The following is a 23,097-nucleotide window of genomic DNA, read 5'->3' on the forward strand; positions in this document are numbered from 1 at the left end:
GAGCCAATGCTATTTGACCTTAAATGAAATTCATCCATTTTAAAATCAATAACTTGCATTTAAAGAATTTGACATGAATCGAAACAATAGCAAACACACATTAGCATCAGAATCTGAAACAATAGTATTTGATAATTACATTTAACAAAAGAATCTAACAATATCCCTTATATTTAGCATTTTAAAAAGGTTTTAATACCAGATAAATCTAATTTGAAACATGTAATCCCACACTCATGAATACAAATATAGAGCAAAATAGGACAAGAATAAAATAGCTAACAAATTAAATCAACGGATACAAAAATAAAACTTTATTAAATGTTAGTTTCTAGGAAGAAAAAGTAAACAAATAACCATGCTCCATCAAAACTAAAAGAGTCAACAACAAAAGAAAAAAAGAGATGCAGTTTTCAATAGATCTCTATCTTCTTCTTTGTTTGAAATGAAAATCACAACCCACAAGACTACTTCTTCTTCTTTATTGTAAATCGAAACACAATCCATAAACAGATCTACATGAAAGAAAGAATATGCGAAAATCAGGTGGTTGTCCATTAAACCCAAAAGGTAACGAAGAAAAAATTAGTTGAAATATGCACTAGTACAAATACTATATTTCATGACGAAGTTTTCACCTTAGTTATTGAAAAATCGAGGTCAAATGACTTGAAACACACTATATATTATATTTTTTAAGAAACTTTATCTTTCACCTCGGTTTGAGTTTCAATGTTCAGCTCCTGCAATTTTATGTTTTATTTACAACTAAAAATGCGCATTTATTTTTTATAAATTTTACGTCGGATATTATCCCTTGGTTGTTGAAAAAAACCAAGATAAAAACTCTAAAAACAATTTTTATTATTTCAGAATTATAATATTTTATCTCATTCACTTTTTGCACCCTAAAGAACGAAAGGCATCCATTCTTCTCCAGTGAATGAAAGAGTTTCCCAAGATTCAGAACCATCACCCTTCTTCTCCGAGGAGGAAGTAAGCTCGAATTCTTTTTTGTTGAGTCTCTCATCACATTTCTGATATCACTACTACAAAAAACATCTATCACACCGGTAAGAAATGGGAAACCACCACGTTGGTCCAACCGTTGTGAGGTAAGGTGTGATTGTATGTATGATATTTTCCACCACGGACGTGCAACCGTGATTGTACCTACGTAGCGCGCTACCTACTACAACAATTACTTTAAACAACTGTTGTAATATCATTTAATGCAAAATATTTAACAATGGTTGTGCTAAACAACCGTTGTGATATATAGACCTGAGTTTATTATAAATTATGTTGAATTCTTATTTCACAAATGCTCACTAAACATATAACTTTTTAATATGCACTACAACATTATAATATAACAAATTAAGATATATTAGAAGTACAAGTTCACTTTCAATGCTAGACAAGAGTTTTTCAACACCTTGTCCGTATTTTTTTCTTTGACAATAAGAGCTTGGTTTAATGATCCTAGTTCTTCAACCGCCCCTCCCTTCACCTCTAATTCTTTTTGCCAAAACATTATCTACTTTGCAAACATTATTAGAGGTGGAGAGAGGCGGTTGAAGATCTACAATCATTAAACCAAATTCTAACTGTCAAATAACAACATGCAGTTAACGGTGTAAAGAATTATTGTCAAGAATTGAATGTGTACTTGTTTTCTAATACAACTTTATCTATCATATTATAATTTGCTAATGCAGTTTGGAAAATTATATATTCAGTAAGGGATTGAAAAATACTAAAACCACATAACATATAATAAACTCATATTTTAAACAAATATTAACAACAACATTCATTAACAATAAACTATAAAAAACAAATACAACATATCAAGTCGTAAAATGCTTCAGAAACGTACCATACATGTCCCATAATGGCGTGTCCATAATGAAATAATGGTGAAGCTAAAGTTAGAGCAGCAAAATTAACATCCTTACCTACAAGTTGCAAACTCTAACTTTAGCTTCGTCCTCTTTATTGAAACAAAAATCCCTACCTACAAGTCAAAACAAGAAGAAAGTTCATACATAATGAAACAAGCTATTGAAACAAATTTTGAAAAAAAAAACTATAGAGAAAACGAACCTGTAAATACCCATTGGTTAAGTTTTGATGTTATGGTTTCATTTTGGGGTTTCCATATGAGAGAGACGAGTGACAGAGTTGTTAGGGTTTTGTTTGGAGAGAGATGAGTGAAATAGTTGTTAGGGTTTTTGTTTTGAGAGAGACGGCTATTATATACTGAAGTGATAGATAATTTCGCTTATATATAAATAAGTATCATCTTTCATCACGGTTGGTAATAAAAATCATGGTGATATACATTGTCAATTATATTTTTATCACGATAAATGACTAATTGTTGGTGTTGAAATTCAAATCATTTCACTTTATGTACCTTTCACTACGATTGCTTCATTTGAGCGTTGTGACACGTCCTTAGTAAATACCAACAAAAAAAGCGCCCAATAATAAATTATTACCACGGTTAACATTATGGTTGTTGTAAAATTGGTGTTACCAAAAATCTATTTTGTATATGTACAAATTCTCCATTGATGTTGTTGTTGTTGTTGTTTTTGTCGTTGATGTTGTAGTCATAGGTCGTCGTCATTGTTGTTGTTGTTGTTATTCCGCCATTGATGTTGTTTCCATATGTGGTTGTTGTTGTTATTATGGTTTTTTAGACTTATATTGTTTACTATAAGTTGTTATGGTATTTGTTATTGTTCTGCTATTTATTGTTGGTTGTGTACTATTTTTATTTTATTTATAGAAGTTGTATATGATTATGGGTCATAATTGGATGAAAGACAGTAGATTAAGTAAAGAGTATGAGAATGGAATGATTCAATTTCTTGATTTTACAGAGAAAAAACCTTCCTAAGGAGAAGGAGAGTTTTTGGTGTCATTGTAAAATTTGCCGAAATATGCACAAACATACTAGGGATGAAATATTCAATCATTTAGGTTATGATGGAATTATTCAAAATTATACGAAATGGGCAAGACATAGTAAAGTGACAAAAAAAGACCTAAGTCACATACAAATAAAGATGATGATGAATTTATGAATAAGACTCTAGAAGACATGATTTGTGATATTGGGGTACATGCTTTCTAGAATGCTAATGTGGAAGATACTTTGCAAAAAGACATGGAAGAGTCGTTTTATATGGGATGCAAAAGTTTTACAAGATTGTCAGTTGTTGATAACATGAAACTATATCACATTTTTAGACTTGATTTAATTAAATTATATTGTTATTTGATTCAATTTATTTTATATTATTCGATATTACTTGGTATTCTCCTATTATTTATTTCAGGTAACATTATTTGAAGCATGTGTGAAAAAGAAAGAAAAGGGGTGCAAAAAGAGGATTCTCTAGGAAAAGCATCTCACTAAAGCCCAGCCCACGTTTGAGGCAAGCAAAATGGCTGTGACGACCGCCACACTCACGTGCCGAGCGTCACGCCCCTTTACCTAGTGTTACGACCGTAACACATAGTGTGACGGCCGTCACACCCCCCACTCCTATATTTTGGCATTGACGCGCGTAACAGAAGGACGTTCTCTCCTATTTTTCCTCTAGACTCGTTGACACTTTGGAACCCTACTGAAGATGCTTTTGAGGAAACAGTTATTTTATGGATGAATATAAATAGACCCCAAAAGATCCAATTGAAAAAAGGGGCTACGCCGTGCAATATTTTTCCTGCTTTCTAATTTTCGAGCATTCTATTTTCTTAGCATTTTATTTTCTTAGCATTTTATTTTCTTTTCTTTGCTAGCTTAATTTACTAAGCATTCAATTTATTTTCTCACGATAGTTTCTACACCGGAAACGATTGTGTAATTTTTACTGAATCTAACCTTACGTTAGATCATAGTATTTTATTTCTTTGTTTTTACCTTCCTGTCTGATCGAGAATTGTGAAGAACAAATCCAACCGACTTGTGGTGGAGTGTTCGAGCATCGAAGCTAGGAACAAAACCAAGATTTCTAGTAATTTTCCAGGTTCATTAATTAATTGAGTTATTGTTTTAATTTACATATGCTCTGTGCTGCTGTTTATATATATTGTCTGTTTGATATGGCCGTATTTATGCATGATTATTGTTTAGGCATGTTTAGCATGTCCGGTTAATCAATTTAGATATCGGTATGTAAAGTAAGCGGAATAAAGGAATCAAAACTGAGTTGGTTTAAATTTATTTCAAAATATAGTCACTCCTTTTCTGGTCTCAATTTACAGAGTTAATACCAAAGTTTTTGTACGAGAGTAAAAGACATAAAGAAGTTAAAGTCAATAGAACGACGGTTTGAGCTTTTAACTGGACAGTGTAAATTGAACATTAACTTTAAATCAGGGCGAAAGCAATTTTTAAAGTTAATTAAATTCTAATCATTTTCAAAAAAAAAAATTTAAAGGTTAAATGTGAGGACGAGAGTTAAGCATTTAAGTTTAATCATATAGTATAAGTCAACAGAGCGAGAGTTTGAGACGAGGGCGTTTAAACGGTTAGTATTTTCTTAAAAAGAGTTTCTATAGATTCTATTATTTTCAAAAAGTGATTTTAGATTTAACGAAATAGTGAGAGTGTACGTTAATATAAAGTCATAGTCTGATTCAACAGAGCGAGAGTTTGAGGACAAGACTTTTAATTAATAGTGTCTACTGAAAAGACTTATTTTAAAATTAAGAAAAAGACCAACGAAGATTTGATTCCCTAATTACGACGAACTACATACCGATACCCGTGTTATTTGATATTTAATCTAGATCTAAATTTAGTTTTACTATTCCCCCTAATCATCAAAGTATCATCCGCCTTAGCTTTACGCAGTAACCTTAGAAAAACGGTATATCGATTCATTAAGTCCCTGTGGGATCGATGTCTTTTAAAACTATGCGATTAGACTGTGCACTTGCAGTTAATACCCCGATAGACTCACAAAGTCGCGATCAAGTTTTTGGCGCCGTTGCCGGGGACTTTTATTTAGTCGATATCGTAACTCTTCTGTTACGCTGTAGAGACTAAGGCTATTTTTATTCTTTCCTTCTTTTTCGTTGATTTGTATGCCACACACTCGCTCACAAGGCGAACCGTACTACTTACGAACCAACGACGTTGAACGATATCTCCGATTATTATGACGAATTCGGGAGTATCGTGCTACAAACAATCTTCCTCCAATCGAAATTCCTGATCTCAAAAATCTTCTTCCTTCGACGATACCTGCGATGGCAGAATCAGCTCGTGCTCTTCGAGATTACGCTGCTCCATCGCAAGATGAGCCGCATTCGAGTATTGCTCCACCCGCAATCGAAGCGAACAACTTCGAACTTAAACCTTCGCTGTTGCAGGCAGTGCAACAGAACCAATTTTCTGGAAATCCTACCGAGGATCCAAACCTTCATTTATCCGTATTTGTCCAATACGCTGACACTGTTAAAGCTAATGGTGTCACTTCAGAGGCAATTCGACTTCGTCTCTTTCCTTTCTCGTTAAGTGATAAAGCTAGAAGATGGCTTCAATCTCTTCCTTCTAACTCAGTCACCACATGGAATGAGTTGAAGAAAGTCTTTCTTGCCCGATATTTTCCTCCAAGCAAAACAGCTATGTTAAGAGCCCAGATAAATGGATTTAAGCAGGAAGATAACGAGTCTCTTTTCGAAGCATGGGAAAGATACAAGGACATGATGAGACTTTGTCCACACCATGGTTTAGAGGACTGGTTAGTAATTCACACCTTCTATAATGGTCTCTTGTACAACACAAGGTTAACAATAGACGCCGCCGCCGGTGGTGCGCTTATGGATAAACCTTATGCTGACGCTTATCAACTTATCGAGAGCATGGCCCAAAATCATTATCAGTGGGGAAGCGACCGAACAATGGTAGAGAAACCTCAAACAAAAGGGGGCATGTACGAGATAAGTAGCCTTGATCATGTTAATGCAAAAGTGGATGCTCTTGCCCAGAAAATTGAAAGTTTAAATGTATCACCTCCAGCCACCGTGGTTGCCGTAACTCAAAATTGCGAAGTCTGTGGAATTCAAGGTCACACGCCTACAGATTGTCAACTCCTAACAGGAATTCAAATAGAGCAGGTGAACTATGCTCAAGTAAATCCTTACTCGCATCCCTATAACTCAAACTGGAAAAACCATCCTAACTTTTCATATAAAAGTAACAACGCTCTATACGCACCAGGTCAAGCTCCCAGTCAAGCCCCAACTATACCTCCTGGATATCAAAAGTCGACCCCATCTACACCTAACAATAACGTTCCTAGGAAATCCAATTTGGAAATCATGATGGAGAACTTCATAGCTTCTCAACAGCAAACCAATAAAGAGTTCTTAAACCAGAATGTACACACTAGCGAACAGATTAAACAACTAGCAAGTAAAGTAGATGCCCTGGCTACCCATAACAAAATGCTGGAAACACAAATCTCGCAAGTAGCTCAACAACAAGCGCCTACTGCTTCCCCAACTGGTACATTTCCTGGACAGCCCCAACCTAATCCGAAAGGCCACGCTCATGCAATTATATTAAGAAGTAGAACAGAGGTAGAAGGACCGTCTGACCCAAGGATTGAGAACCAAAACTCTAAAAAGTCAACTGAGGAAGAAGGTAGACCTAAGGAAAAGGAAGAGTGTAATAAAGAAACCGTAGAAAACAAAGAACCTTATGTACCTCCGCCATCTTACAAACCACTTATCCTTATCCTCAAAGGTTAATTAAAACCAAAGACGCGGGCCAATTTAAAAAAATTGTTGACCTACCGAAACAATTAAACGTCACCATTCCTTTTACATAAGCTATTACACAGATGCCTTCATATGCTAAGTTCTTAAAAGAAATTTTATCAAATAAAAGGAAACTTGAAGACAGCGAAACCGTTACACTCACTGCTGAGTGTAGCGCAATAATCCAAAATATGCCTCCTAAACTTAAAGATCCTGGTAGTTTTTCTATACCCTGTCATATAGGAAAATTTGTCATAGATAAAGCTTTATGCGATTTAGGAGCCGGTATCAGTGTTATGCCCTTGTCCATATGCAAGAAACTTGAAATGGGAGAATTAAGACCAACTAAAATGTCTGTGCATTTAGCAGATTGTTCCGTTAGATATCTCGTAGGAATTCTTGAAAACGTTCCCGTGCGCATAGGTCAATTCTACATTCCCACCGATTTTATAATTATGGACATAAGAGAAGATGAAGTTACCCCCATTATATTGGGAAAACCCTTCTTAGAAACCGCCGGTGCTATCATAGACGTAAAACGAGGACGACTCACTTTCGAAGTAGGAGAAGAGAAAATTGAGTTTATTCTTTCCAAATTTTTGAAAGCACCTGCAATAGAAGACACATGTTACTTCATGGATATCATCGATGAATGCATAAAAGAAACAGAATTAGAAAATGACGATTTGTCCGAATATCGTGTAGAAGACAGACTGAACCAATGTTTAGCAATAACATCAGATCATACGCAATGCCTTAAGAAACCAACCCTCGACCTGAAAACCCTTCCCAAAAATCTGAGATATGAATTCCTAGACTTAGAACTTGAACGACCAGTGATAGTCAATGCAGACCTAGGAAAACTTGAAACTGAAAAACTCCTACATATCTTAAGAAAATATCCAACCGCATTAGGATACAACATCACCGATCTTAAAGGGATAGGTCCTTCTATTTGTATGCACCGCATCATGCTAGAAGAAGACTGTAAAACTTCTAGGGAACATCAGAGGAGACTAAACCCGATCCTGAGTGAGGTAGTGAAGAAGGAAGTAACGAAGTTATTAGAGGCAGGTATCATATATCCTATATCCGATAGCAAATGGGTTAGTCCTGTACACGTAGTACCAAAGAAAGGAGGTATAACCGTGATCGAAAATGAAAAAGGAGAAACTATAACCAAACAAATTGAATCGGGATGGAGAATGTGCATTGACTACAGAAAGCTAAACAAAGCAACCCGAAAAGATCATTTTCCTTTACCATTCATAGACCAGATGTTAGAGAGACTAGCCAAGCATTATCATTTCTGCTATCTGGACGGTTACTCAGGTTTCTTTCAAATACCAATTCATCCCGATGACCAAGAAAAGACAACGTTCACATGTCCTTTTGGTACCTTCGCCTATCGACGAATGCCGTTTGGCTTGTGCAATGCTCCTGCAACTTTCCAAAGGTGCATGATGGCAATATTCGCCGATTTTATTGAAAACATCATGGAAGTCTTTATGGATGACTTTTCTGTATGCGGACAAAGTTTCGAAGAATGTCTTGAAAACCTAGAAAGAGTTCTAGAACGATGTGTAAAAGTAAACCTAGTACTTAATTGGGAAAAATGTCACTTTATGGTACAAGAAGGAATTGTTTTAGGACACATCATATCAAATAGAGGAATTGAAGTAGACAAAGCCAAAATAGAAGTAATCGAAAACCTTCAACCTCCGAAAACTGTGAGAGAAATACGAAGCTTCTTAGGACATGCCGGTTTTTATCGACGATTCATTAAAGATTTCTCTAAAATAACTAAACCTTTAACCGGATTATTAATGAAAGATGCTGAATTCATCTTCGACAATAAATGTTTAGAAGCATTTCAAACACTTAAACAAGCATTGATCTCCGCGCCTATAATGCAGACCCCGGATTGGAATGAACCTTTCGAAATAATGTGTGACGCAAGTGACTACGCCGTGGGCGCTGTTTTAGGACAACGAAAGGATAAAAAACTTCACGTCATATATTATGCGAGTAGAACTCTAGATGAAGCACAAATGAATTACGCCACGACCGAGAAAGAACTTTTAGCAGTAGTATTTGCACTAGATAAATTTCGTTCCTACTTGGTCGAAGCTAAAATAATCGTTTACACTGATCACGCTGCCATTAAGTACCTCTTAACAAAAAAGGACGCTAAACCTAGACTCCTAAGGTGGATCTTGTTGCTACAAGAATTTGATTTGGAAATCAAAGATAAAAAAGGAACTGAAAACGTAGTAGCAGATCACCTCTCTAGACTTGAAAACCTGGAACCGGAAAGAACATCGATCAACGATGATTTCTCGTACGATAAACTTATAGCTAATTTGGAATAAAATAGAGCTGATGAACAGGTAGAGACCACCTTGGCGGTATGCGTTACACCATGGTACGCTGATTTTGTCAATTATTTAGCCGCCGGAGTGGTTCCACTTGATTTATCCTACCAACAAAAGAAACGATTCTTCCATGACATAAAACATTATTACTGGGACGACCCTTTACTTTTCAAAAGAGGCCCCGATGGTATTTTCTGTCGCTGTATACCTGAACAAGAGGTAGAAAGTATAATCCAACATTGTCATTCCGCTCCTTATGGTGGACATGCAAGTACATCCAAAACCTGCTCTAAAATCCTACAAGCCGGTCTTTATTGGCCAAACATATGGAAGGATGTGCATGCCGCTGTCAAGAAATGCGATAGGTGTCAACGCACAGGAAACTTATCTAGACGTGACGAAATGCCGCAAAAAGGCATTTTGGAAGTAGAAATTTTCGATGTGTGGGGAATAGATTTCATGGGACCTTTTCCACCTTCTTTTGGTAACAGGTACATACTCGTAGCGGTTGACTACGTATCAAAATGGATTGAGGCTATAGCTTCCCCAACAAACGACACACGAGTAGTAATTAAACTCTTTAAGAATATAATCTTTCCAAGATTTGGTGTCCCAAGAATAGTAGTCAGTGACGGTGGATCTCATTTCATATCTAAGATACTCGAAAAATTATTGTTTAAGTATGGTGTAAAACATCGAGTAGCAACACCTTACCATCCTCAAACTAGTGGACAAGTGGAAGTGTCTAACAGAGAAATTAAACAGATATTGGAAAAAACAGTCGCTACATCAAGGAAAGACTGGTCATCAAAATTACCCGAAGCTTTATGGGCATATCGAACCGCTTACAAAACTCCCATAGGAACAACCCCATTTAAGCTTATTTATGGTAAATCGTGTCACCTCCCAGTAGAGCTAGAACATAAGGCCTATTGGGCTATTAAAAATTTAAATTTAAATTATAAGGCCGCCGGTGAAAAGTGAATTCTAGATATAAACGAATTAGAGGAACTTAGACAAGTCGCATACGAAAATGCCAGAATCTACAAGGAAAGAACGAAAAAATGGCATGATAAACGTATATCAAGGAAAACTTTCAAACAAGGCGATGTAGTCCTATTGTTTAACTCTAGACTTAAGTTATTCCCAGGAAAACTATGCTCTAGGTGGTCAGGCCCTTTCCAAGTCACTAATGTTTTTCCTAGTGGAGCTGTAGAAATTAAAGGAAAATCTATTGAATCATTTATCGTAAATGGGCAGCGTCTAAAACATTATCATTATGCTGAAAACAATGAAGACTTGCAAGTCCTGCACTTAGACGTATTGTCTCCAAAATTAATAGATTAACATTTAATAGTTTTATGTTGAGCTTGCGACATTAAACAAAGCGCTTCGTGGGAGACAACCCACAAATTTTTATTTTTCTTCGACTATTCTTTTGATTTTATTCAGTATTCATTCTTCATTTTCTTTATTTTATTAAATTTTTCTTCTTTTCTTCTTTCGGCATCTTGCCAAATCCTGACTAAATTCTTGTTTTTCTTTTCTTTAGTTAACACTAACCTGATGGGACATATTGATCGCATGGATATCAAATTCCGAGGGAGAGCTCAGAGACAAAAATTTGAAGAACTAGCTGAGAGAGAGATGCACCCAAGTTTTTATGCTGATGATTGTGCAATGACCGTTCTTGGGCTAAGAGATAGTGTCATATATCTGCTGATTCAAATAGGGTGGGAAACCACTCCTATTCGGAGACAATTTGTTACTTACCGGAGGCTAACTCTAGAATTCCTTAGCTCCCTGATTTATTTACCAAACCATGGAAAAGGAATAAACCGAGGTTTCATTCAATTCAGGATGTTCAATATGGAGTATCAGTATAACATTCAAGAATTTACTAACCTCTTAGGGTTCCCTACTTCTTTTGACACATTCACCATGAGCCAAGAAGACCTCTTTGAATATCGAGAGCTTGAGCATTTTTGGGGAAGTTTGACGGGAAATGACGACCCCGAGGAACATGAGTTTCTTTCTGGAAATATACATAACCCAGCGTTCCGTTATTTCCACAAGATCCTAGCACACACTCTTTTTGGGAAAAGATCAAACACCACCACAGTATCACGTGATGAACTTTTCATAATATTTTGTGCTTCCCAGAACCGTCCAGTGAATGGTGCCACTTATATGTTGGCGAGTTTTGACCTCCTTATTCAAGATGACCATGCACCGATTCAAATAGGAGGATTGATAACTATGATTGCTAATGCTATTGGATTGCGCCAACCCATGCTTGATTTGAACCCTTTTTGTGGTATTCAGCCTATGAATATACTTTTCCTTTTCAACACTATGTTTATAGGAAACCTTGGACCTGGAGAGTTTGAACTATTTATTAACAACCAAGCTTTTTACCTATTCACCATGCCTAGCCCGATGACTAGTGTCCATAACCGAAATAATTGGCTCTACAACCTGGATGGAATACCTTCTCCTGTTAGATCTGTTGAAACCATCCAAGATTATGAGATTCTTGACAACCAGATTCCTTATGCTGAGTCTGATCCGCAGACACCAACTGGTTACCATGATGCTGCCTCTCCACCTCATCCTATCCCGTCAGCAGAATCGGCAATACCTGATCTTAGACATCATATGCCCGGAACTGATTATAATACCGCTATTCAAGCTTTGATGTCAGAACAAGATGTCGTTAGAGAAGAGTTAACTAAGATAGGACATGAATTTCTGGAATACATGAGTAGAATGACAAATCAATTCCACGAGTTGTTACACCGTAACAATTCCTTTGCTCCTCCGACGAGAGATTCTACAAGTAGCTAGAAGAATTGCAGTTAACTAGTTTTAGTTTTAGGAAATTTATAGTTTCGTTTGACATTATTTTTATCTTAGTATTTACTTTTCGCATGTTTTATTTTATTTTCAAATATTACATTATGTTTATTTTTATGAAGCTATTGGCATTATTGGTTAAATTAAATTTTATCTTGATTTATGCACTATCTAAAATTATCAATAATGATATTTACTGTATGCTACTACTTACATGGCCTATTAGAAAATATATATATATATATATACACTATGGTGTAGTAGAGTAGCATTCATGGCAATTCAAAAATAAAACAATAGCGAATATAATAAACAAAACTAAAATAATAATAATAATAAAAAATTTGTTAAAGCACCCACGCATGCTGTCACGAGCGTAGTGACCGTTGCATGCTTAGAAGTGTGACGAGCGTCACACATACTATCACGGTCGCCACGCAACCCATGACGCCCGTAACACACTCTGTCACGAGCGTGACAGCGTGCTTCCTCGTAAATGTTGTTGACCGTTATGGTCATGATCGTTGCTCCCTTCATCTCCCCATTCAACCCACCTCTTTACTCCATTCCACTCACATTCATCCACATTTATTTTTCTCTCACCCACTCCTCTCCCCAATTTCAAAACTCTTCCTATAAATACCTACAATACATTTCTTCCTACACCACATCATTCCAACAAACCATTCTATACAAATATATTTCATCCTCTTTTCCCTTCTTTCTACCAACTATCAATATGGCGGAGAACCAACATCAAGAAGTGCAATTCGGAAATATTATTTCCAATCTGAAGATAGCAACTATCAACGGGAGCAGTTCGTTCGGTTCCAACAACGCGGTGTCATATCTACCAGGTACCCAGATTTAAATTGCTTACAAGAATTAGGATTACTTCAAGGTGTGCAATGGCTGCTTAGGCTTTCTGATTTAACTTTTCTTTGCACACAAAATCACCCAACATACCCATCACTCACCTTGGAGTTTTTAAGCTCTTATTCCTACACCACTCCACCCGGTGAGGACGAATACTTAACAGGTACCGCAAATTTCCGTATGTTCAACACTGAGTACTCACTATCTCAGGACCAGTTGAGTGCCATGCTACACTTTCCTGTAGGAGACCAAGTCCACCCAAGAATCCCTCCAAACTCAGAGTGGAACACGAACGCATTCGACCTCTTTGGAAAAATATCCGGTGTGGAAACCACTAATTGGGATGCACTACTTGCTTCGCACATACACAACCCCACTATCCGGTATTTTATCCGTATTTTTCAAAACACCATCTTTGGAAGACCCAACAACAGCAAAGTCAACGCGAAGGAATTATTCTTCCTACACTGCATCTTTTCAGCCGATACAAAGGTAAACACCGCCTCTTTCTTACTTCACCATATCCGTACCCTTTGTGCTCGAGGCCGTCAACCTTTTGTGATTGGAGGATTAATAACCACCATCGCACTCGGTTTAAATCTAGGGGTCCGACTTCAGAATTTGCAATCTTTGCCACCCCTGTTTATGGATATAAGCTATTGTCGCTCCAGCCGCTTAATCAAAAATAGGGTAGGCGGGAAGTATTATCTTATGGTGAATAACCAAGAAGTCCCAAGCGTTGTTTTGCCCAACATTGCCCTCACCGATGTCACCAACCCCAACCGATTCATCTACGATCTGAATGCTCCCGAACCTACCGAGCCTACACAAGCAAACCCGTCCCCAGACGAGTTTGATGAAATGGAGCAAGGTGATCAAGGTCCTGAACAACATTCGGTCCCACATAATCCTTCTGATAATGTAGCTGGTCCATCCTCCCGACGTTGTCGAAGAAGAAGGCCCGCAACAAATGATGACATCATGGATGCTATTGAACATCAAGCCCAACGGCTTGATGCCATGCATGCGCAAAATAACGAAGTAATGCAACTGATGCGCCAGATGCAACAACAACAAGAAGCGAGGAATGCAATAATCGACCAGCGGTTCACTGACTTGCTTAACAGGTTTGATGACTTGGAAGTATGTCAACGATCACCGGGTCCGAGAACAAGAGGACGCAGGCAGACTTGAGTTTGGGTTCCTTTCCTTTTTTTCCTTTTCTTTCGTTTTTTTTTTGAAACATTGGGGACAATGTTTCATTTAAGTGTAGGGGGAAAACTTTGTTTCAGTTATATTTATTTCCCTTTCAATATTTCCCTTTCAAGTATGTTATTTCCCTTTTATATATAAAAAAAATATATATATATTTTAAGTCAAGTCCCTAGTGTGAAAATTTTTTATTATCTATTCCCCTCAATTTTCTTGAGCCATAACAAAATTCAACACACTCAATAAGTATAAAGGATGCTTATTTTATAAAACCTGAGTGAAATTAAGACAAAATTATTACCGCCCCAGCACTCTAAAAACCTCAGCATGTTAGATCAGGATAAGTACTTATTATACCAATTCCTCGCACTTTTAGTTTTATAGTAACCCCGAGTAGTTTATACGAGAAGCCGGCACCATCTTAATAGCAAACTACGTGGAGAGCCGATGAATATAAGTGAATGATTCCCAAAACAACATATTAAAAATCAGGAAATGCACTAATTAAGTTAGGTGATCCTTACCCGATCATTTAATCCAAAGGTTGCGGACCCTACAAAAACATAGTATGAACGATCCATTGTGAGTTGGCTCAGCGGTTTCTGGTGCTGAACTTGGTAGGGCGGACTACGATCCGATCCCCAGCAATTTGAAATGGACTAAATAACGAAGTTATCCAACTTATGTACTAGAACTTCTAGCTAAAAGAGGATCAGAATCGCTAACCGGTTACTCCACTATGTGCGTGAAAAGATAAAGGGCTTAATGTGATTTCGCTAGAATGAAAACGGGTGAAATAAGGGTAAAAGAACTAGGCTGAGCTATAATAGCATGACTCGAACTGGTTTGCATAAGGTGGGGTTATCTGATGTTGTGACGGTAGTTGTTGATGTTAAGACTAAACTCAGGTTATTTCTAAACGAGATTTATTTGCAACCTATTACGAATTGATGTGTGTTTGGAAATGTTATCTGGCTAATATTTGAAATCGATTTCCACATTGTATCTTGCTTGAGGACAAGCAAAAGTCTAAGTGTGGGGGAGTTTGATAACATGAAACTATATCACATTTTTAGACTTGATTTAATTAAATTATATTGTTATTTGATTCAATTTATTTTATATTATTCGATATTACTTTGTATTCTCCTATTATTTATTTCAGGTAACATTATTTGAAGCATGTGTGAAAAAGAAAGAAAAGGGGTGCAAAAAGAGGATTCTCTAGGAAAAGCATCTCACTAAAGCCCAACCCACGTTTGGGGCAAGAAAAATGGCTGTGACGACCGACACACTCACGTGCCGAGCGTCACGCCCCTTTACCTAGTGTTACGACCGTAACACATAGTGTGACGGCCGTCACACCCCTCACTCCTATATTTTGGCATTGACGGCGTAACAGAAGGACGTTTTCTCCTATTTTTCCTCTTGACTCGTTGACACTTTGGAACCCTACTGAAGATGCTTTTGAGGAAACGGTTATTTTATTGATGAATATAAATATACCCCAAAAGATCCAATTGAAAAAAGGGGCTACGCCGTGCAATATTTTTCCTGCTTTCTAATTTTCGAGCATTCTATTTTCTTAGCATTTTATTTTCTTTTCTTTGCTAGCTTAATTTACTAAGCATTCAATTTATTTTCTCACGATAGTTTCTACACCGGAAACTATTGTGTAATTTTTACTGGATCTAACCTTACGTTAGATCATAGTATTTTATTTCTTTGTTTTTACCTTCCTGTCTGATCGAGAATTGTGAAGAACAAATCCAACCGACTTGTGGTGGAGTGTTCGAGCATCGAAGCTAGGAACAAAACCAAGATTTCTAGTAATTTTCCAGGTTCATTAATTAATTGAGTTATTGTTTTAATTTACATATGCTCTGTGTTGCTGTTTATATATATTGTCTGTTTGATATGGCCGTATTTATGCATGATTATTGTTTAGGCATGTTTAGCATGTCCGACTAATCAATTTAGATATCGGTATGTAAAGTAAGCGGAATAAAGGAATCAAAACTGAGTTGGTTTAAATTTATTTCAAAATATAGTCACTCCTTTTCTGGTCTCAATTTACAGAGTTAATACCAAAGTTTTTATACGAGAGTAAAAGACATAAAGAAGTTAAAATCAATAGAACGACGGTTTGAGCTTTTAACTGGACAGTGTAAATTGAACATTAACTTTGAATCAGGGCGAAAGCATTTTTTAAAGTTAATTAAATTCTAATCATTTTCAAAAATTATTTTTAAAGGTTAAATGTGAGGACGAGAGTTAAGCATTTAAGTTTTATCATATAGTCTAAGTCAACAGAGCGAGAGTTTGAGACGAGGGCGTTTAAACGGATAGTATTTTCTTAAAAAGAGTTTCTATAGATTCTATTGTTTTCAAAAAGTGATTTTAGATTTAACGAAATAGTGAGAGTGTACGTTAATATAAAGTCATAGTCTGATTCAACAGAGCGAGAGTTTGAGGACAAGACTTTTAATTAATAGTGTCTACTGAAAAGACTTATTTTAAAATTAAGAAAAAGACCAACGAAGATTTGATTCCCTAATTACGACGAACTACATATCGATATCCATGTTATATGATATTTAATCTAGATCTAAATTTAGTTTTACTATTCCCCCTAATCATCAAAGTATCATCCGCCTTAGCTTTACGCAATAACCTTAGAAAAACGGTATATCGATTCATTAATTCCCTGTGGGATCGATATCTTTTAAAACTACGCGATTAGACTGTGCACTTGCAGTTAATACCCCGATAGACTCACAAAGTTGCGATCAGTTGTGTTAAGACTATTTAATCTTAAGTCAAGAGGTGGATGGACGGGTAAAAGTTTCACTTAATTGCTTGAATTGTTGCAAGAAATGCTTCCAGAAGGTAACATGTTATCGAACCGTAGTTATGAGGCCAAGAAAATATTGTGTACAATGGGTTTGAATTATGTCAAAATACATGCATGTCGTAATGATTGCATATTATATAGGAAAGAAAATGAAAATTTTAAGGAGTGACCGAGATGTGGGGAGTCACGCTACAAGAAGAAGGCCAATGGTGTTGAAGACGATGATAGTGTAACTAGAAAGGGTGTTCCTTTCAAGGTGATGTGGTACCTACCGGTAATTCAAAGGTTCAAGAGATTGTTTGCTAATGCAAAATATGCAAAGAATACTAGATGGAATGCAGATAAAAGAGTGTGTGATGAAAAAATTTGCCATGTAGCTGATTCATTGCAATGGAAGAAAATTGATTCCTTGTTTCCAGATTTTTCACTAGAACATATGAACATTGGGCTTGGACTTGCCACCAAAGGAATGAACCCTTTTGGTAATTTGAGTACTAACCATACGTCACGACATCTTCTTCTCATAATTTATAACCTATCTCCATGGTTGTGCATGAAGCACAAATATATGATGTTATCAATGATGATTTCGGGTCCAAAACAACCAGGGAACGACATAAATTTTTATTTAACTCCAATGATTGAAGATTTAAGACTTTTATGGGAGGAAGGTGTTGATGTTAATGATACATATACATGTGATAACTTTAAGTTGTGTGCCATGTTACTTTTGCACAATCAATGACTTTCCTGTAAACGGTAATTTATCTGGGTACATCGTCAAGAGACATAAAACGTGTCCTATATGTGAATTTGATACATGTCACCACCAATTACAAAATGGAAAAAGACAATTTATCTTGGTCATCGAAAATTTTTAAGATCTAATCATCCATACTGTAGATTGCATAAGGTTTTTAATGGTGAGCAAAAGTTTAATTTCGCTCCAAAGCCTTTAACCGGGAAGGAAGTTTATAAAAGATAATAACACATTAAGGTTGTCTTTGGAAATAAACTAAAAGGTAAACAAAAAGGGCCCGTGGAGAAAAATAGTTGAAAAAAGAGGTAAGTGTTCTTTGATCTTCCATATTGGTCTAGTCTTGATGTAAGATACTGTCTTGATATGATGCATGTGGAGAGAAATGTATGTGATAGTTTGATTGGAACACTTCTCAATATTAAAGGCAAGACAAAAGATACTAAGAAATCCCATGAAGATATGGTTGTGATGGGTATACGACAAAAGTTAGCCCCAAAAGAAATAGGAAATAGAACAAATTTTCCCCTAACTTGTCACACTCTGTCTAAAAAAGAAAAAAAGTTTTTGTGATTGTTTGTAGGGTGTCAAAGTCCCCCAAGGGTAATCCTAAAATGTGAAGAAACTTCTGTCAGAGAACAATCATAAATTAGTTGGCTTAAAATCTTATGATTGTCATGTCTTGATGCAACAACTTCTACCAATGGCTATCTGTGACATTTTACCAAGGAATATAAGGGTAACTATAACCAAACTATGCTTATTCTTCAATTATATATGCATTAAAGTCATTGATCTTGAAAATTTATACGAGTTAAAACATGAGGCTGAAATTATCTTGTGTCAATTAGAGAGGTTTTTCCCTTCATTAATCTTTGACATTATGGTTCACTTAGTTGTTCATCTAGTAAGGGAGATTAGAATTTGTGGTCCAGTTTATTTACGATGGATGTATCCCGTAGAGTGATACGTGAAGATCTTCAAAGGGTATACAAAGAATTATCACCGTTTGAAAGCTTCGATCATTGAACGATACATCATAGAAGAAACTATTGAGTTTGTACAATGTATTTGTCAGAAGCTAACTCTATAAAAATTCTCGAGTCTCGTCATGAGGGAAGATATGATGGTAAAGGTACTCAAGGATTAAATTTTAAAACTTTTAGCCGAGATGTAGTTCTTCAAACACATTTGTATATATTGAATAACCTGGTTGAAGTTCAACCTTACTTGACTGCTCACAAAACTCTTATAAAGGAAAAACACCCCCGAATGAATGAAAAATGGTTGTTGATAGAGCATAACAAAATTTTCATAACTTGGTTTAGTGAAAGTGTTTCTAAAGAGAGTACTTGTGCATCGAAGATAATTAAATGGTTCTCACATATGCCTAAATTTAATGTAATTACTTGGAGTGCATACGTCATTACTAGATATTAATTCTATACAAAATCAAAGGACGATCGTAGTACCATGCAAAATAGTGGGGTTATGGTTAAAGATGAATCCATGTACTTCTCTAATGCCAAAGATAACAATCTTGTACTAGCATCTAGAGCGTATTTTGGGTTCATTTAGGAGATTATGAATATTTATTATGTTTATTTTAAAGTGTCTTTATTTAAGTGCAAGTAGATTGACAGTAACTCTAGAGTAGAAACCGATGAATTAGGATTCACACAGGTTGATCTTTGAAAGCAAACTCATAAGAACAAACCATTCATCATGGCAACCCAAGCGAAATAAGTTTATTATGTCACTGATCCTTCTAACACTAGATGGTCAATTTTACTTCAAGGAAAATATCTTCCTAATGAAAATCAAGAGTTTAACTACGAGACCCCTTATTTCGTAACACATGTACGTCAATCATCATTCAGGTGATGTGCATGTTATTTGGTGTGATCATAAATAGGGAATATGAGAAAACTAGTAAGCAAATGTTTTATATCACTTACTAATTTATAATTATTCATTTTACTCTTTTTAATTCCTTTTACTAAATATTTAATGTTGTTATTGGTTATCCTATTTGGTTTAAATTATTGTTCAAATTATATGTGTTTAACGACCGGTGACAAATCATAGCATAGAACTTTTAGAAAACCTAAAATTATAAGGTTTATCCCATTTTGACTTTACATTTGGTGTAAACTGTTGTTCTTCTATGATATGGTTCTGTAATGCATGTGCATTGTTTCTGTTTCAGAAATTTGCAAAATATGGTTCTATATTCCGTGATATGGTTATCTAATTCAGGTACAAACGAAAATATAAAAAAAATATTCACCCCTCGGTTTTTAAATAAAATCGACGTAATAATATAGGGCTATTAGCTCGGTTTTCAAACAAAATCGAGATTTTATGTTGGGCGCGCATTCCAACTTTATAAATAATAAAAATGCAGATGATGAGGTTCGAACCCATGATCAGATGACTTAACACCTCAGTTTTTCATTAACCAAGGTGTTAAGTGGCATCTTTTCATGTCTCCCTTTGTTACGTCATTTTAGTAGCCGAGGTTACATCTCTTTCGCGTGCGACGTTAAAAGTGTCATTTGTAGTAGTGGGGTATAATTTAAAAACGAAAAATGTATCTTAAAGCATGAAAGTGATGAAGAAAGTGGATCAGATGATGCACTTACAGACAACTCAAGAAGAAAAAAACTTCAAGTGTGAGCCTAGAAAAAACTATGTTCTTGAAAGAGGACGGTCGGTTTCGGGTTTGTGGGGGAAAAGCGAGAAAACGGGAGGGAGAGAGAGAGAGAGAGAGAGAGAGAGAGAGAGAGAGAGAGAGAAGTGTCAAAAATGAAAAAGTGTGGAAAGAGAGATGAGAGAATTTAAAATTAGAATGAAGACTCTGCGTTAATTAGAGTGTGACACGTGACACGTGTAAGGCAAAGAGATGTGTGTAAGTAATTTACTTGAAATATTTATTGATCACTAATTAGCCCATGATATAGTGTAAATTTTTTTAAGTGAAAGGGTAAATTTGTAAGACTATGCAATAAATTTTGTATAGGTTGATAGTAGATCTAAATGTAATTTTTATTATAAAAATTTATTGTGCATCTCACTCTTACATACTTGTATTCAAATATAAATTATTTTTTACGATTCATTTTAATCTATAGTGAATTTATGAAAAATTTATATAAATAATCAACTTTTTCAATTTTAATATCAAATTAACCAATCTTTCTACGTAATTTTATGTTGGGCGCGCATTCTAACTTTGTAAATAATAAAAATATTGATGTTGAGGTTCGAACCCATGATCAGATGACTTAACACCTCGGTTTTTCATTAACCGAGCTGTTAAGTGGCATCTTTTCATATCTCCATTTGTTATGTCGCTTTAGTAGTCAATGTTACATCTCTTTCGTGTGCGACGTTATTATTTGTAGTAGTGGGGTATAGTTTAAAAACGAAAAACGCATCTTAAAGTATAAAAATGATGAAGAAAGTGGATTAGAGGACACACTTACAGACAACTGGAGAAGAAAAAAACTTCAAGTGTGAGCCTAGAAAAAAATCTGTTCTTGAAATAGGACGGTCAATTTAGGGTTTGTGGGGAAAAGCGAAAAAACGGGAGAGAGAAGTGTGAGAAATAAAAAAGTGTGAAAAAAGAGAAGAGAGAATTTGAAATTGGAATGGAGATTGTGTGATAATTAAAGTGTGACACATAGGGGTGTTCGCGGTGTAACACCCTTCTAAAATACCCCAATATTTAATTAAAACAACAAACATAATTCAGAGTAAATATGCAATTAAGGGTGACACACTTGACACTTCACACCAATTTCCAAATAACTGGTCATACTCATTTGTTTATCAAAATAAAACATTGCACAATACGCAGCGGAATAAAATCCAACAATGAACAAAACATGTAACACATCACATGTAAAGTTGTTCAACATCCATAATTGAAAACAAAGTAAAACATCCCGTCCCGATGTTACATCTACCAGAGCATGACCCACTAAGGAACTACACTAGACTCCAAGCACTAGCTTCTACTCAATCACTGCTCGTTACCTAAAACATAGTTGTAAGGGTGAGTTCCTCAATCGATATAATAAGCATTATAAAATATCATGTAATGCTAAGTAAATGAACACATCTCATCACCCTAATCATATCACACATTCAGTAACGGCAACATCAACTCATACTCATAATCCTGCTCAACATAAACATCAAAACACACGTATAATATTGGAACACATCCATTCATATTATACACAATACATACATTATGCAATGAGACTCCATGCATGCGGTACCGACTATTCGTGAACACATAGTTCAACCTCACCGATCAAATCCAGATACGGCTACCAAGCTCACTAGTCCCACTCATTTGAGACCTAGTGACTCACATCACTAATTCCTCACCATGGGAATTAGCTACCACCCCAAGGGCTATGCTATGCACGCTAAATCACCTAGCATGCAAACATCAACAACAATCCACAATAATTCATCACTAATTCCTCACCATGGGAATTAGCTACCACCATAAAGGCCACAATATGCAAGCTAAATCACTTAGTCATGCAAACACCAACAATCATCCACAATGGACATATGCTCACACTCTAAGCCATAAACAGTCCATTCACAATTGCATACATAATAGATACATCCCCAGCATTATGCATACAATCATACATCATCCACATATTTATCACATAATCATATCATGCCACATAATCAATCACGGTATTAGCACGCTCTACTAATACCCCTACCGCTCAAAACAATGGGAAATGATCCCTATTATATCATATGCCAATATAGGCCAAACATCAAACATGCACACCACATGTAAATATAAATTTTTCACTTTTCACACAGTGTTAACCGGTTAACGCCCTGGGTTAACCGGTTAACGCAACACAGAACACGCTTCCTGGCAATCCACAACAGTGTTAACCGGTTAACACCCTGGGTTAACCGGTTAACGCAAGACAGACAGCAATATTTTCACAATTCATAACAGTGTTAACCGGTTAACACCCTGGGTTAACCGGTTAACGCAAGACAGAAAGCTGTTCCTGCGCAACACGAAGCAGAATGCAGAATTCTCCGCATTTTCCGCCGTTGGAGGACTTCCGGACCTCCGATTCCAATTCCGTAAAAAGCTACACGTTCGGAAAATCAAGACTCATCCAATTACAGATTCAATTACAGCTTTAACATAACTTATTCATCTCAATTTTTCAGCATTCAACATCCCAATTAGGGTCAAATCAATGGCTTATCACTACCCATTACATGTTAACCCATAATACCCATTAAACGATGATAAACCCCCCTTACCTGAGTTAATCCGACAATTGATTCTTTGACCTTCAACAATCGTGAATTCT

The 23,097-nt window shown here is 36.0% G+C and overlaps 1 non-coding gene across 1 annotated transcript; it reads right to left on the reverse strand.

Moving 5' to 3' along the window:
* Nucleotides 1–5,652: 5,652 nt before the first annotated feature.
* Nucleotides 5,653–5,759, reverse strand: LOC127116359 (small nucleolar RNA R71). Its single transcript, XR_007801308.1, has one exon. It is a non-coding gene; the product is annotated as a small nucleolar RNA R71 (small nucleolar RNA).
* Between the last annotated feature and the right edge of the window lie 17,338 nt (nucleotides 5,760–23,097).

Source organism: Lathyrus oleraceus, chromosome 1 (assembly GCF_024323335.1).
Source record: "Lathyrus oleraceus cultivar Zhongwan6 chromosome 1, CAAS_Psat_ZW6_1.0, whole genome shotgun sequence".
NCBI lineage: Eukaryota > Viridiplantae > Streptophyta > Magnoliopsida > Fabales > Fabaceae > Lathyrus > Lathyrus oleraceus.